Source organism: Monodon monoceros, unplaced genomic scaffold, assembly GCF_005190385.1.
Source record: "Monodon monoceros isolate NGI ecotype Baffin Bay Population unplaced genomic scaffold, NGI_Narwhal_1 Super_Scaffold_4, whole genome shotgun sequence".
NCBI classification, from domain to species: Eukaryota; Metazoa; Chordata; class Mammalia; order Artiodactyla; family Monodontidae; genus Monodon; species Monodon monoceros.
Window position 1 is genome coordinate 53,510,061 of NW_021703781.1, and position 15,994 is coordinate 53,526,054.

The 15,994-nt window shown below is 38.1% G+C and overlaps 1 protein-coding gene across 3 annotated transcripts in view; it reads right to left on the reverse strand.

The window, feature by feature from the left end:
- The window catches only part of HPSE2 (heparanase 2 (inactive)), a 573,943-nt gene that overhangs the window by 452,278 nt on the left and 105,671 nt on the right, over positions 1 to 15,994 (reverse strand). The gene's annotated exons all lie outside the window — the stretch shown is intronic.

The following is a 15,994-nucleotide window of genomic DNA, read 5'->3' on the forward strand; positions in this document are numbered from 1 at the left end:
AATTAGAGGGCTTCCCTGGTGGCGCAGTGGTTGAGAGTCCACCTGCCGATGCAAGGGACACGGGTTCGTGCCCCGGTCCGGGAAGATCCCACATGCCGCAGAGTGGCTAGGCCCGTGAGCCATGGCCACTGAGCCTGCACGTCCGGAGCCTGCGCTCTGCAACGGGAGAGGCCACAACAGTGAGAGACCCGTGTACCATAAAAAAAAAAAAAAAAAAAAAAAGAATGAAATTAGAACACTCCCTAACACCAGACACAAAAATAAACTCGATATGGATTAAAGACCTAAAAGTAAGGCCACACACTATAAAACTCTTAGAGGAAAACATAGGCAGAAGAGTCTCTGACGTAAATTGCAGCCAGATCTTTTCTGACCCACCTCCTAGAGTAATGAAAATAAAAACAAAAATAAACAAATGAGACCCAATTAAACTTAAAAGCTTTTGCACAGCAATGGAAACCATAAACAATATGAAAAGAAAACCCTCAGAATGGGAGAAAATATTTGCAAATGAGGCAACTGACAAAGGATTAATCTCCAACATATACAAACAGCTCATGCAGCTCAACATCAAAAAAACAAACAACCCGATCAAAAAATGGGTGGAAGACCTAAAGAGACTTTTCTCCAAAGAAGACATACAGATGGCCAACAAACACATGAAAATATGCTCAACATCACTAATTATTAGAGAAACAAAAACTACAATGAGGTCTCATCTCACACGGGTCAGAATGGCCATCATCAAAAAATCTACAGACAGATAACTAACTGCTGAACAACCTTTGACAGGAAGACACAGGAACTCACCAAAAAAGATACCCCACATCCAAAGACAAAGGAGAAGCCACAAAGGAGGGGCACAATCACAAAAAATCAAATCCCATAACCGCTGGGGGGTGACTCACAAACTGGAGAACAATTATACCACAGAAGTACACCCACTAGAGTGAAGGTTCTGAGCCCCACATCAGGCTTCCTAAACTGGGTGTCTGGCAACGGGAGGACAAATTCCCAGAGAAACAGACTTTGAAGGCTAGCAGGATTTGATTGCAAGACTTCAACAGGACTGGAGGAAAGAAAGACTCCACTCTTGGAGGGCACACACAAAGTAGTGTGTGCATCAGGACGCAGGGGGAAGGAGCAGTGACCTCATAGGAGACTGAACCACACCTACCTGCTAGTGTTGAAGGCTTACCAGCAGAGGCGGTGGACAGCTGTGGCTCACCACAGGGATAAGGACACTGGCAGCAAAAGTTCTGGGAAGTACTCCTTGGTGTGAGCCCTCCCAGAGTCCACCATTAGCCCCACAAAAGAGTAGGCTCCAGTGCTGGGTCGCCTCAAGCCTAACAACCAACAGGGAGGGAACTCAGCCCCCCCATCAGCAGACAAGCGGATTAAAGTCTACTGAGCTTGGCCCACTGGAGCAACACCCAACTCTACCCACCACCAGTCCCTCCCATCAGGAAGCTTGCACAAGCCCCTCAGATATCCTCGTCCATAAGAGGGCCGAAAGCAGAAGCAAGAAGAACGACAATCCTGCAGCCAGTGGAACATAAACCACATTCACAAAAAGAAAGACAAAATGAAAAAGCAGAGTACTCTGCACCAGGTAAAGGGACAAGATAAAAACCCCAGAAAAACAACTAAATGAAGTGGAGATAGGAAACTTTCCAGAAAAAGAATTCAGAATAATGATAGTGAAGATGATTCAGGATCTTGCAACAAGAATGGCAGCAAAGAACGAGAAGATGAAAGAAATGTTTAACAAACACCTAGAAGAATTAAAGAACAAACACCTAGAAGAATTAAAGAGAGATGAACAATACAATAACTGAAATGAAAAATACACTAGAAGGCACCAACAGCACAATAACAGCGCAGAAGAACGGATAAGTGACCTGGAAGACAGAATGGTGGAATTCACAGCCACAGAGCAGAATAAAGAAAAATGAAGGAAAAGAAATGAAGACAGCCTGAGGGACCTCTGGGACAACATTAAACGCACCAATATTCGCATTATATGGGTCCAAGAAGGAGAAGAGAGAGAGAAGGGACCTGATAAAATATTTGAAGAGCTTACAGTTGAAAACTTCCCTAATATGGGAAAGGAAAGAGCCTCCCTAATCCAGGAGCACACAGAGTCCCAGGCAGGTTAAACACAAGGAGAAACACGCCAAGACACATAGTAATCAACTTGACAAAAATTAAAGACAAAGAAAAATTATTTAAAGCAACAAGAGAAAAACGACAAAAGGGAATCCCCATAAGGTTTTCCCCACAAGAGAAAAACGTTTTCCCCACAAGAGAAAAACGACAGAAGGGAATCCCCATAAGGTTAAAAGCTGATTTCCCAGCAAAACTCTACAAGCCAGAAGGAAGTGGCACAATATATTTAAAATGATGAAAGGGAAGAACCTACAACCAAGATTACTCTGCCTGGCAAGGATCTCATTCAGATTCAATGCAGAAATCAAAAGCTTTACAGACAAGCAAAAGCCAAGAGAATGCAGTACCACCAAAACAGCTCTACAACAAATGCTAAAGGAAATTCTCTAGGCAGGAAACACAAGACAAGGAAAAGACCTACAATAACAAACCCAAAACAATTAAGAAAATGGTAATAGGAACATACATACCAATAATTACCTTAAATGTGAATGGATTAAATGCTCCAACCAAAGACACAGGCTTGCTGAATGGATACAAACACAAGACCCATATATATGCTGTCTACAAGAGACCCACTACAGACCTAGGGATGCATACAAACTGAAGGCGAGGGGATGGAAAAAGATTTTCCATGCAAGTGGAAACAGACCGAGAGACTGTCATACAGAGTGAAGTAAGTCAGAAAGAGAAAGACAAATACCGTATGCTAGCACATATATATGGAATTTAAGAAGAAAAATGTCATGAAGAACCTAGAGGTAAGACAGGAATAAAGACACAGACCTACTAGAGAACGGACTTGAGGATATGCGGAGGGGGAAGGGTAAGCTGTGACAAAGTGAGAGAGTGGCATTGACATATATACACTACCAAACGTAAAATAGATAGCTAGTGGGAAGCAGCCACATTGCACAGGGAGATCAGCTCGGTGCTTTGTGACCACCTAGAGGGGTGGGATAGGGAGGGTGGGAGGGAGGGAGACGCAAGAGGGAAGAGATATGGGAACATATGTATATGTATAACTGATTCACTTTGTTATAAAGCAGAAACTAACACACCATTGTAAAGCAATTATACTCCAATAAAGATGTAAAAAAAAAAAAAGAATATTGGAAGAAAAGAAAGAAAGAAAGCTGGAGTAGCAATACTCATATCAGATGAAATAGACTTTAAAATAAAGAATGTTACAAGAGACAAGGAAGGACACTACATAATGATCAAGGAATCAATCCAAGAAGAAGATATAACAATTATAAATATATATACAGCCAACATAGAAGCACCACAATACATAAGGCAAATGCTAACAGCTATAAAAGAGGAAATCGACAGCAGCACAGTAACAGTGGGGGACTTTAACACCTCACCTATATCAATGGACAGATCATCCAGACAGAAAATTAATAAGGAAACACAAGTTTTAAATGACACAAGAGACCAGATAGATTTAATTGATATTTATGGGACATCCCATCCAAAAACAGCAGATTACACTTTCTTCTCAAGTGCACACAGAACATTCTCCAGGATAGAGCACATCTTGGGTCACAAATCAAGCCTCGGTAAATTGAAGAAAATTGAAATCGTATCAAGCACCTTTTAAGCCACAACCCTATGAGATTAGAAATAAATTACAGGGAAAAAAAACCTAAAACACACAAACACATGGAGGCTAAACAGTACATTACTAAATAACCGAGAGATCACTGAAGAAATCAAAAAGGAAATCAAAAAATACCTACAGACAAATAACAACACCACCACGATGATCCGAAACCTCTGGGATGCAGCAAAAGCAGTCTAAGAGGGAAGTTTATGGCAATATAATCTGACCTCAAGAAACAACAAAAATCTCAAATAAACAATCTAACCTTACACCTAAAGGAACTAAAGAAGAAAAAACAAAACCCAAAGTTAGTAGAAGGAAAGAAATCATAAAGATCAGAGCAGAAATAAATGAAACAGAAACTAAGAAAACAACAATAACGATCAATAAAACTGAAAGCTAGTTCGTTGAGAACATAAACAAAATTGATAAACCTTTAGCCAGACTCATCAAGAAAAAGAGGGAGAGGACTCAAAACACTAAAATTAGAAATGAAAAAGGAGAAGTTACCATGGACACTGCAGAAATACAATGCATCATAAGAGACTACCACAGGCAATTCTATGCCAATAAAATGGACAACCTGGAAGAAATGGAAAAATTCTTAGAAAGGTATATAACCTTCCAAGATTGAACCAGGAAGAAATAGAAAATATGAACAGACCAATCACAAGTAATGAAATTGAAACTATGATTAAAAATCTTCCAACAAACAAATGTCCGGCACCAGATGGCTTCATAGGTGAATTCTATCAAACATTTAGAGAAGAGCTAACACCCATCCTTCTCAAACTCTTCCCAAAAATTGTAGAGGAAGGAACACTCCCAACCTCATTCTACAAGGCCACCATCACCCTGATACCAAACCCAGACAAAGATACTACAAAAAAAAGAAAATTACAGACCAATATCACTGACAAATACAAATGCAAAAATCCTCAACAAAATACTTGCAAACAGAATCCAACAAAACATTAAAAGGATCATACACCATGATCAAGTGGGATTTATCCCAGGGATGCAAGTATTCTTCAATATATGCAAATCAATCAATGTGATACATCACATTTACAAATTGAAGAATAAAAACCATATGATCACATCAATACATGCAGGAAAAGCTTTTGAGAAAATTCAACACCCATTTATGATAAAAACTCTCCAGAAAGTGGGCATAAGGGAACCTACCTCAACATAATAAAGGACGTATATGAAGCCCACAGCAAACATCATTCTCAATGGTGAAAAACTGAAAGCATTTCCTCTAATATCACGAAAAAGACAAGAATGTCCACTCTCGCCACTGTTAATCAACATTGTTTTGGATGTCCTAGCCATAGGACTGATTGCAGAGAAGAAAAGAAATAAAATGAATAAATAAGGAAACACAAGCTTTAAATGGTACATCAAACAAGATGGACTTAATTGATATTTATAGGACATTCCATCCAAAAACAACAGAATACACATTTTTCTCAAGTGCTCATGGAACATCCTCCAGGATAGATCATATCTTGGGTCACAAATCAAGCCTTGGTAAATTTAAGAAAATTGAAATTGTATCAAGTATCTTTTCCAACCACAACGCTATGAGACTGGATATCAATTACAGGAAAAGATCTGTAAAAAATACAAACACATGGAGGCTAAACAATACACTACTTAATAACCAAGTGATCACTGAAGAAATCAAAGAGGAAATCAAAAAATACCTAGAAACAAATGACAATGGAGACACGACAACCCAAAACCTATGGGATGCAGCAAAAGCAGTCCTAAGAAGGAAGTTTGTAGCAATACAATCCTACCTTAAGAAACAGGAAACATCTCAAATAAACAACCTAACCTTGTACCTAAAGCAATTAGAGAAAGAAGAACAAAAAAAACCCCAAAGTTAGCAGAAGGAAAGAAATCATAAAGATCAGATCAGAAGTAAATGAAAAAGAAATGAAGGAAACGATAGCAAAGATCAATAAAACTAAAAACTGTTTCCTTGAGAAGATAAACAAAATTGATAAACCATTAGCCAGACTGATCAAGAAAAAAAGGGAGAAGACTCAAATCAATAGAATTAGAAATGAAAAAGGAGAAGTAACAACTGACACTGCAGAAATAGAAAGGATCATTAGAGATTACTACAAGCAACTCTATGCCAATAAAATGGACAACCTGGAAGAAATGGACAAATTCTTAGAAATGCACAACCTGCCGAGACTGAATCAGGAAGAAACAGAAAATATGAACAGACCAATCACAAGCACTGAAATTGAAACTGTGATTAAAAATCTTCCAACAAACAAAAGTCCAGGACCAGGGGGATTCACAGGCAAATTCTATCAAACATTTAGAGAAGAGCTAACACCTATCCTTCTCAAACTCTTCCAAAATATACCAGAGGGAGGAACACTCCCAAACTCATTCTACGAGGCCACCATCACCCTGATCCAGAACCAGACAAAGATGTCACAAAGAAAGAAAACTACAAGGCAATATCACTGATGAACATAAATGCAAAAATCCTCAACAAAACACTAGCAAACAGAATCCAACAGCACATTAAAAGGATCATAAACCATGATCAAGTGGGGTTTATTCCAGGAATTCAAGGATTCCTCAATATATGCAAATCAATCAACGTGATACACCATATTAACAAATTGAAGGAGAAAAACCATATGACCATCTCAATCGATGCAGAGAAAGATTTTGACAAAATTAAACACCCATTTATGATAAAAACCCTGCAGAAAGTAGGCATAGAGGAAACTTTCCTCAACATAATAAAGGCCATATATGACAAACCCACAGCCAATATTGTCCTCAATGGTGAAAAACTGAATGCATTTCCACTAAGATCAGGAGCAAGACAAGGTTGCCCACTCTCACCACTATTATTCAAAATAGTTTTGGAAGTTTTAGCCACAGCAATCAGAGAAGAAAAAGAAATAAAAGGAATCCAAATTGGAAAAGAAGTAAAGCTGTCACTGTTTACAGATGACATGATACCCTACATAGAGAATCCTAAATGTGCTACCAGAAAACTACTAGAACTAATCAATGAATTCGGTAAAGTAGCAGGATACAAATCTAATGCACAGAAATCTCTGGCATTCCTATACACTAATGATGAAAAATCTGAAAGTGAAATTAAGAAAACGGAAACACAAAAGACCCCGAATAGCCAAAGCAATCTTGAGAAAGAAAAATGGAGCTGGAAGAATCAGACTCCCTGACTTCAGACTATACTACAAAGCTACAGTAATCAATACAGTATGGTACTGGCACATAAACAGAAATATACATCAATGGAACAGGATAGAAAGCCCAGAGATAAACCCACACACATATGGTCACCTTATCTTTGATAAAGGAGGCAAGAATATAGTGGAGAAAAGACAGACTCTTCAATAAGTGGTGCTGGGAAAACTGTACAGGTACATGTAAAAGTATGAAATTAGGACACTCCCTAACACCATACACAAAAATAAGCTCAAAATGGATTAAAGACCTAAATGTAAGGCCAGACACCATCAAAGTCTTAGAGGAACACATAGGCAGAACACTCTATGACATAAATCACAGCAAGATCCCTTTTGACCCACCTCCTAGAGAAATGGAAATAAAAACAAAAAAAAACAAATGGGACCTAATGAAACTTAAAAGCTTTTGCATAGCAAAGGAAACCACAAACAATACCAAAAGACAGCCCTCAGAATGGGAGAAAATATTTGCAAATGAAGCAACTGACAAAGGATTAATCTCCAAAATTTACAATCAGCTCATGCAGCTCAATAACAAAAAAACAAACAACCCAATCCAAAAGTGGGCAGAAGACCTAAATAGACATTTCTCCAAAGAAGATATACAGATTGCCAACAAACACATGAAAGAATGCTCAACATCACTAATCATTAGAGAAATGCAAATCAAAACTACACTGAGGTATCACCTCACACCGGTCAAAATGGCCATCATCAGAAAATCTGCAAACAATAAATGCTGGATAGGGTGTGGAGAAAAGGGAACACTTTTGCACTGTTGGTGGGAATGTAAATTGATACAGCCACTATGGAGAACAGTATGGAAATGCCTTAAAAACCTACAAATAGGGCTTCCCTGGTGGCACAGTGTTTGGGAGTCTGCCTGCCGATGCAGGGGACACGGGTTCGTGCCCCGGTCCGGGAGGATCACGCATGCCACAGAGCGGCTGGGCCCGTGGGCCATGGCCACTGAGCCTGTGCATCCAGAGCCTGTGCTCCGCAATGGGAGAGGCCACAGCAGTGAGAGGCCCATATACCGCAAAAAAAAAAACCAAACAAACAAACAAAAAAACCTACAAATAGAACTACCATATGACCCAGCAATCCCACTACTGGGCATATACGCTGAGAAAAACATAATTCAAAAAGAGGCATGGGGCTTCCCTGGTGGCGCAGTGGTTGAGAGTCCGTCTGCCTTTGCAGGGGACACAGTTCGTGTCCTGGTCCGGGAAGATCCCACATGCTGTGGAGCGGCTAGGTCTGTGAGCCATGGCCGCTGAGCCTGCGCTTCTGGATCCTGTGCTCCACAACGGGAGACCCCACAACAGTGAGAGGCCCGCGTATCGCAAAAAAAAAAAAAAAAAGAGTCATGTACCCAAATGTTCACTGCAGCTCTATTTACAATAGCCAGGACATGGAAGCAACCTAAGTGTCCGTCAACAGATGAATGGATAAGGAAGATGTGGCACATATATACAATGGAATATTACTCAGCCATAAAAAGAAACGAAATTGAGTTATTTGTAGTGAAGTGGATGGACCTAGAGTCTATCACACAGAGTGAAGTAAGTCAGAAAGGGAAAAACAAATACCGTATGCTAACACATATATATGGAATCTAAGAAAAAAAAATGATCATGAAGAACCTAGGGGTAAGACGGGAATAAGGACGCAGACCTGCTAGAGAATGTACTTGAGGATATGGGAAGGGGGAAGGGTAAGCAGTGATCAAGTGAGCGGTATGGTCATATATACACTACAAAACGTAAAATAGATAGCTAGTGGGAAGCAGCCACATAGCACAGGGAGATCAACTCATTGGTTTGTGACCACCTAGAGGGGTGGGATGGGGAGGGTGGGAGGGAGGGAGATGCAAGAGATATGGGAACATATGTATATGTATAACTGACTCACTTTGTTGTAAAGCAGAAACTAACACACCATTGTAAAGCAATTATACTCCAATAAAGATGTTAAGAAAAAAAGAAATAAAAGGAATACAAATTGGAAAAGAAGAAGTAAAACTGTCACTGTTTGTAGATGACATGACACTATTCATAGAAAATCCTAAAGAATTTACCTGAAAACTACTAGAGCTAATCAATGAATTTGGTAAAATTGCAGGATACAAAATTAACGCACAGAAATCTCTTGCATCCCTATATGCTAACAATGAAAGATCAGAAAGAGAAATTAAGGAAACAGTCCCATTCACCATTGCAACAAAATGAATAAAACACCTAGGAATAAACCTACCTAAGGAGGTAAATACCTGTACTCAGAAAACTATAAGACACCGATGAAAGAAATCTAAGATGACACAAACAGATGGAGAGATATACCATGGTCTTGAATTCGAAGAATCAACATTGTGAAAATGACTATACTACCCAAAGCTATCTACAGATTCAATGTAATCCCTATCAAATTGGCAGTGGCATTTTTCACAGAATTAGAACAAAAAATTTTACAATTTGTAAGGAAATACAAAAGACCATGAATAGCTAAAGCAATCTTGAGGGAAAAAAAGCGTGCTGGAGGAATCAGACTCCCTGACTTCAGACTATACTACAAAGCTACAGTAATCAAGACAATATGGTACTGGAAGAAAAACAGAAATATAGACCAATGGAACAGGATAGAAAGCCCAGAGATAAACCCATGTGCCTATGTTCTTCTAACCTACAACAAAGGAGGCAAGGATATACAATGGAGAAAAGACAGTCTCTTCAATAAGTGGTGCTGGGAAACTGGACAGCTACATGTGAAAGAATGAAATTAGAACATTCCCTAACACCATACACAAAAATAAACTCCAAATGGATTAAAGACCTAAATGTAAGGCCGGGCACTATAAAACTCTTAGAGGAAAACATAGGAAGAACACTCTTTGACATAAATCACAGCAAGGTCTTTTTTGACCCACCTCCTAGAGTAATGGAAATAAAAACAAAAATAAACAAATGGGACCTAATGAAACTTTAAAGCTTTTGCACAGCAAAGGAAACTATAAACAAGAAGAAAAGACACCCTCAGAATGGGAGAAAATATCTGCAAACTAATCAACGGACAGAGGATTAATCTCCAAAATATATAAACAGCTCATGCAGCTCAATATTAAAAAGAAAAAACCCAATTAAAAAAATGGGCAGAAGACCTAAACACACATTTCACCAAAGAAGACATACAGATGGCCAAGAGGCACATGAAAAGCTGCTCAACATCACTAATTATTAAAGAAATGCAAATCAAAACTACAATAAGGTATCACCTCACACCAGTTAGAATGGGCATCATCAGAAAATCTACAAACAACAAATGCTGGAGAGGGTGTGGAGAAAAGGGAACACTCTTGTACTGTTGGTGGGAATGTAAATTGATACAGCCACCAGGGAGAACAGTATGGAGGTTCCTTAAAAAACTAAAAACAGAACTACCATATGACCCAGCAATCCCACTACTGGGTATATACTCAGACAGAACCATAATTCAAAAAGATACATGCACCCCAATGTTTACTGCAGCACTATACACAACAGCCAGGACATGGAAGCAACCTAAGTGTCCCATCAGCAGAGGAATGGATAAAGAAGATGTGGTACATAATACAATGGAATATTACTCAGCCATAAAAAGGAACAAAATTGGGTCATTTGCAGAGACATGGATAGACCTAGAGACTGTCATGCAGGGTGAAGTAAGTCAGAAAGAGAAAAACAAATATCGTATATTAACGCATATATGTGGAATCTAGAAAAATGGTATAGATGATCTTATTTGTAAAGCAGAAATAGAGGCACAGACGTAGAGAACCAATGTATGGATACCAAGGGGGAAAGGGGGAGGTGGTGGGATGAATTGGGAGATTGAGATTGACATATATACACTACTATTTATAAAATAGATAACTAATGAGAGCATACTGTATAGCACAGGGAATTCTACTCGGTGCTCTGTGGTGACCTAAATGAAAAGGAAATCCAAAAATAGGGGATATATGCATACGTATGGCTGATTCACTTTGCTGTACAGCAGAAAATGACACAGCAGTGTAAATCAACTATACTCCAATTTTTTAAAAAAAGACACATTTAAGAAAATTTTTTGGAAAATAAGTTACAGACTAGGAGAAGGTATTTTTCGCAAATTACTTATCTGATAAAGGACTTGTACCCAGAATATATAAAGAACTCTTACAACTCAATAGCAACATGAACAATCCAATCAGAATACAAGCAAAAGATCTGAATGGACATTTCGCCATATACAAATGGCTAATAAGCACATGAAAAGATGAACAATATCATTAGTCACTAGGGAAGTGTAAATAACCATGAGATACCACTTCACACCCACTACAATGTCAATACAGACATATTTCAGAGATACTGCAGATTTGGCTCCAGACCACTGCAATAAAGCAAATATCGCATTAAAGCAAGTCACATGAATTTTTTGACTTCCCAATGCATATAAAAATTATGTTTACACTAAACTGTAGTCTATTAATTGTGCAATAGCATTATGTCTAAAAAAAACAATGTACATACCTTAATTAAAAATACTTTAGTGCTAAAAAAAATGCTAATCATCATGTAAGCCTTCAGCAATTCTTAATCTTTTTCCTGGTGGAGGGTCTTGCCTTGGTGTTGATGACTGCTGACTGATGAGGGTGGTGACTGCTGAAGGTTGGGATGGCTAGGGTAATTTCTGAAAATAAGACAATGAAGTCTGCTGCATTGACTGACTCTTCCTTTCACTTGAACACTTAGGGGCCATTTTAGGGTTATTAATTGGCCTAATTTCAATATTGGTACGTCTCAAGGAACAGAGAGGCCCAAAAAGAGGGAGAGAGACCAGGGAAAGAGTTGGTCAGTGGAGCAATGAGAACACACAAAACATGTATCAATTAAGTCTGCCATTTTGTATGGGCACAGTTTGTGGCACCCCAAAGCAATTACAATAGTAGCTTCAAAGATTACTGATCACAGATCACCATAACAAATATAATAATAGTGAGAAGTTTGAAATATTGCAAGAATTTCCAAAATGCAACACAGAGACATGAAGTGAGCAAACGCTGTTGGAAAAACGGCACCAGTAAACTTGCTCAACACAAGGTTGCCATGAACTTTCAATTTGTAAAAAACACAGTATCTGTGAAGTGCAGTAAAGTGAAGCACAATGATATGAAGGTATGCCTGTAATTAAAAAGACTGACAATACCAATTTTGGCAATGATGTGGAAAAACTGGAACTCTGGTACACTGCTTGTGGGAGTGTGAAATGTAGTCACATTGGGAAAATTTGGTAATTTCTTAAAAAGTCAACATACACTTAATAAATGTTCAAGCAATTCCATTCCTAGGTATCTACATAGAAGAAATGAAAACATACCTCCACACAGAGATCCAAGAACAAATGTTTATACTTACTTTATTTGTAATTTCAAAAAACTGGACACAAACCAAATGTCTGTCAATGGATGAATGGATAAACAAATTGTAGAATATCCATATAATGGAATACTATCCAGCAATAAAAGGGAATGGAAGGCTGACATATGCAATAAGATGGATGAATATCAAAAAAGCATTATGCTAAGTGAAAGAAGACACTTTATTATTCCATTCCTATGACATTCTGAAAAATGCAAGACTTTAGGAACAGATATCAGATCAGAGGGAGCTAAGGACTGGGGTAGGGAGACTGACTGCAAAGGGGCAGAAGAGAAATTTAAATTTCTAGGGTGATAGAAATCTGTATCTTGGTGGTGGTGGTAGTTTACATCACTATGTACTATAATCATTTCTCAAAATAATTTTTTGCTTCATGTAAATTATATCTTAACAAACTTGATTTTATGAAATCGTAATATACAAATACCTTTTGACCTAGACATCCCAATTTAAAAACCAATTTAGCTCACAACTGGCTATTACTTTAAAATATATATGACTTAATTCCCTCACTGCAAAATTTAAATTTATCCTCTGCATCTTGGACTGGTACTTTACTTTAGCATGTGACATCTATTGTATATTGATACCTTAGTAAAAGCTTCCACTTTAACATGCTGCTATACTTCCTTACATTGGAATGCTTCATCTCCATATAATTCTAAGAGTCCACTGGCCAGGGCCTCTACTCAACCATCAGAATATGAAGCAACTATAAGGAAGAAACTGGGAACTCTAGTTCCTGGACTATTTGGCTCTTCCTTTAATATCTTCATTCATTCCCCCAAAAGCTAGCTGACCAGAGATAACCTGGTAATTAATCTAGTCATGAATGAGGCAGAATCCTAGGGTTGGAATTTGAAGGTAATGTGCCCCATGGCTTTGGTGGCAGGATTCTATGTTCAACTTACCATTTCTGATGACGGCCTCTCAGAACACCAAGCTCTTTGCGACCCTAGCTCTACTTCTGATTTCACAGAAAATATTCCATTGCTCTTAATCCCTGATGATCCAAAATAAAATGTTTGAAACTATATAACCTTCTATCACTGGTCATCTGGCCAATATTTTAACAGTAATAAATTTTCTTCAAATCCTTGAAACAACTGGTTTGAAAATGCTTAGCATTAGTTCATAAAATTTGGAATTTCATGGAAATGATTCTTCTGAAAATACCAACTGTTTATTTTTGAATGGTAATTTTACATTTCTTATTTGATAACACTGACATTTCTGTGAGGAATTAGGAAAATATGTACAGCAGCATGCTAAGTGAAAACTGGGAAGGGCTCTTTCCAAACTGGTACAGCTGATTATCATGATGTAGACTCTTCATTTAAAAACAAATAAACAAATAAAACTTTCATTTTCTTCACAAATTTTAAGATCTTGAAAACTCTAAGACAATGGGAAGTCCCAGAGCTCTCTAGAAAGTGTTTTCTCAAGCTCTGTTCCTGCTCAGACAGCTGCTCCTTTGCAGCAATAGGCAGTTGTGACTCCATTTGTAAAAATTCAAGTAAAATCTATCATTTTTGAAGAGAAGGAGAGAGTAAATCCTAGGCTTCTCAAATGTCTTTACAGGTTGAATATTTGGAAAGGTCAGGACACCAACCAATGTTGGAATATGAGGAATTATTTAACTTTCTACCAAACAATATGTAAAATAAGCTCTTTTTCAGCTTGATCATTATTTCACTTTCATTTAATAAAGAATTCTTGCCAACACTTCTGGGATTACCCAAGGAGCGAATTTTTTAACTTGAATTAGTAGCATTTTTCCAAGAATCATACTTTGAAGATTCATAAAGAGCACTAGCAAAGTCTGATTTGAGAAATGAATGTCACACTGACCCTTAATACAATCTAAGTAAGATTTAAAGTAAGAAGGAAAACAGAAGATGATGAGAGCTTTCTATTCCACTGGGAGGCTGGCAAGCCATTTCCAAAAGAGAGGGCTCCGAGTCTTACACAGGGACAAGAACATCAGTGGATTTTGAGTTTTATCTTCCCAGAATCACTGAAATTTTGATGGTGAATAGGCTAATTAAGTTATTTATTATTCTTCCAGTATTAGTTAAAAGGTTTGTTGTAGGTGTCTTCTAAGGGAGCAGCTTTCACACTGTTACTCATTTTTTGGATATCAGATTTTGGGGGGTTAGACTTGAGTGTATTCCAAGTTAGATGATCCATAACGCATAAGGCATAAGAGCAACAGTTTGCTTAGTGACCTCACTTTGCTGACAGATCTAAGAAGAGTTGATTTTTCAGTTTGTTCAGCTTTTTATTTCCTGTTAGGATGAAGTGAAAACATCCAAGCTCCTTACATACAGGACTGAAAACCAGAAGTCCCGATGTTCATTTTTAATTTTAATAGTTTGTCAAATTCCTCTCTATAAGGATGAATAACATCCCCCCCACACACACATACAAAGGTTTTTATGATGATTATGCCAGATAACATATGTGAAAGGCCCTGGCATACTGGTTACTTTATATAGGCACTTAACCATTTGTTGAGTCTAAATTTGTTGACAATGAACCTCTCCAACTTACAGTCAGGTTGTTTTATAAATGTCCATAAATATGATGGATGTTTAGAACTTAATAATTCCACAATGAAACAACAATATGTATGGTAATTATTTCCAGATTTTCCCAAAAAGTCTACTCTTATTTAACTAGTAGTGTAGTAAGAATATTTCTCAAAAAAACCCCTACCAAGAGAGCTATAACTCTGAAATCACCAGAAACTAAGAACATGAGAACAGAAGGAGGAAGAACAGGAAAATGGAGATAGTTGTGAGAGTAACAAATACATCTTAATCAGATGCCATCATTTTCATTTCCTAAATCATTCTCCCCCCAACCAGTCTGTGATATCTTCCAGGTCTCCTACTTCACAAACGTTATTTCAGTAACACTAATGGCACTTCCCCAAAGTTCAAGATACAGAACTGATATACTGGAAATAGGTATTGCTAGAGAAAGAGCTTCCTGAATCCTTTAATATTCTGGGTGCAGAGTTGAGGACAAAGACTTGAACATATCTAAGAAAAGGAATGAACTTACTGGTCATCTTTCAGTGTACACACACATGCACGTGTGCGTGCACCCATGCACGCATGCGTGCACGCACACACACACACACACACACACACACACACACATACACACTCCTGTTTCAGAGATCAGAATTGTACTACTCTGGGGAAATGAGGGTCTAGCTTCAAACTTACTCCCTCTGGGATTTTCTTCTCTAACAGTCATGCCCCCAGTGATATATTAATGAAGTCCATTTGATGAACAGGTTTGCCAATTTCTGACTCATATTTCTTAGAGAGATGTTACCAGGTAAGAAGAGAAGCATCCAGTCTTGGAAAGTCAAAATCACAATCATTTCATAATTCTTCCAAAGGCCAGTCATTCTATTCAACATTCATTCACAGTGTTCCAGGCCTGTACTAGATGCAGAGAGTGCAATGGTGAGCAAAATACCA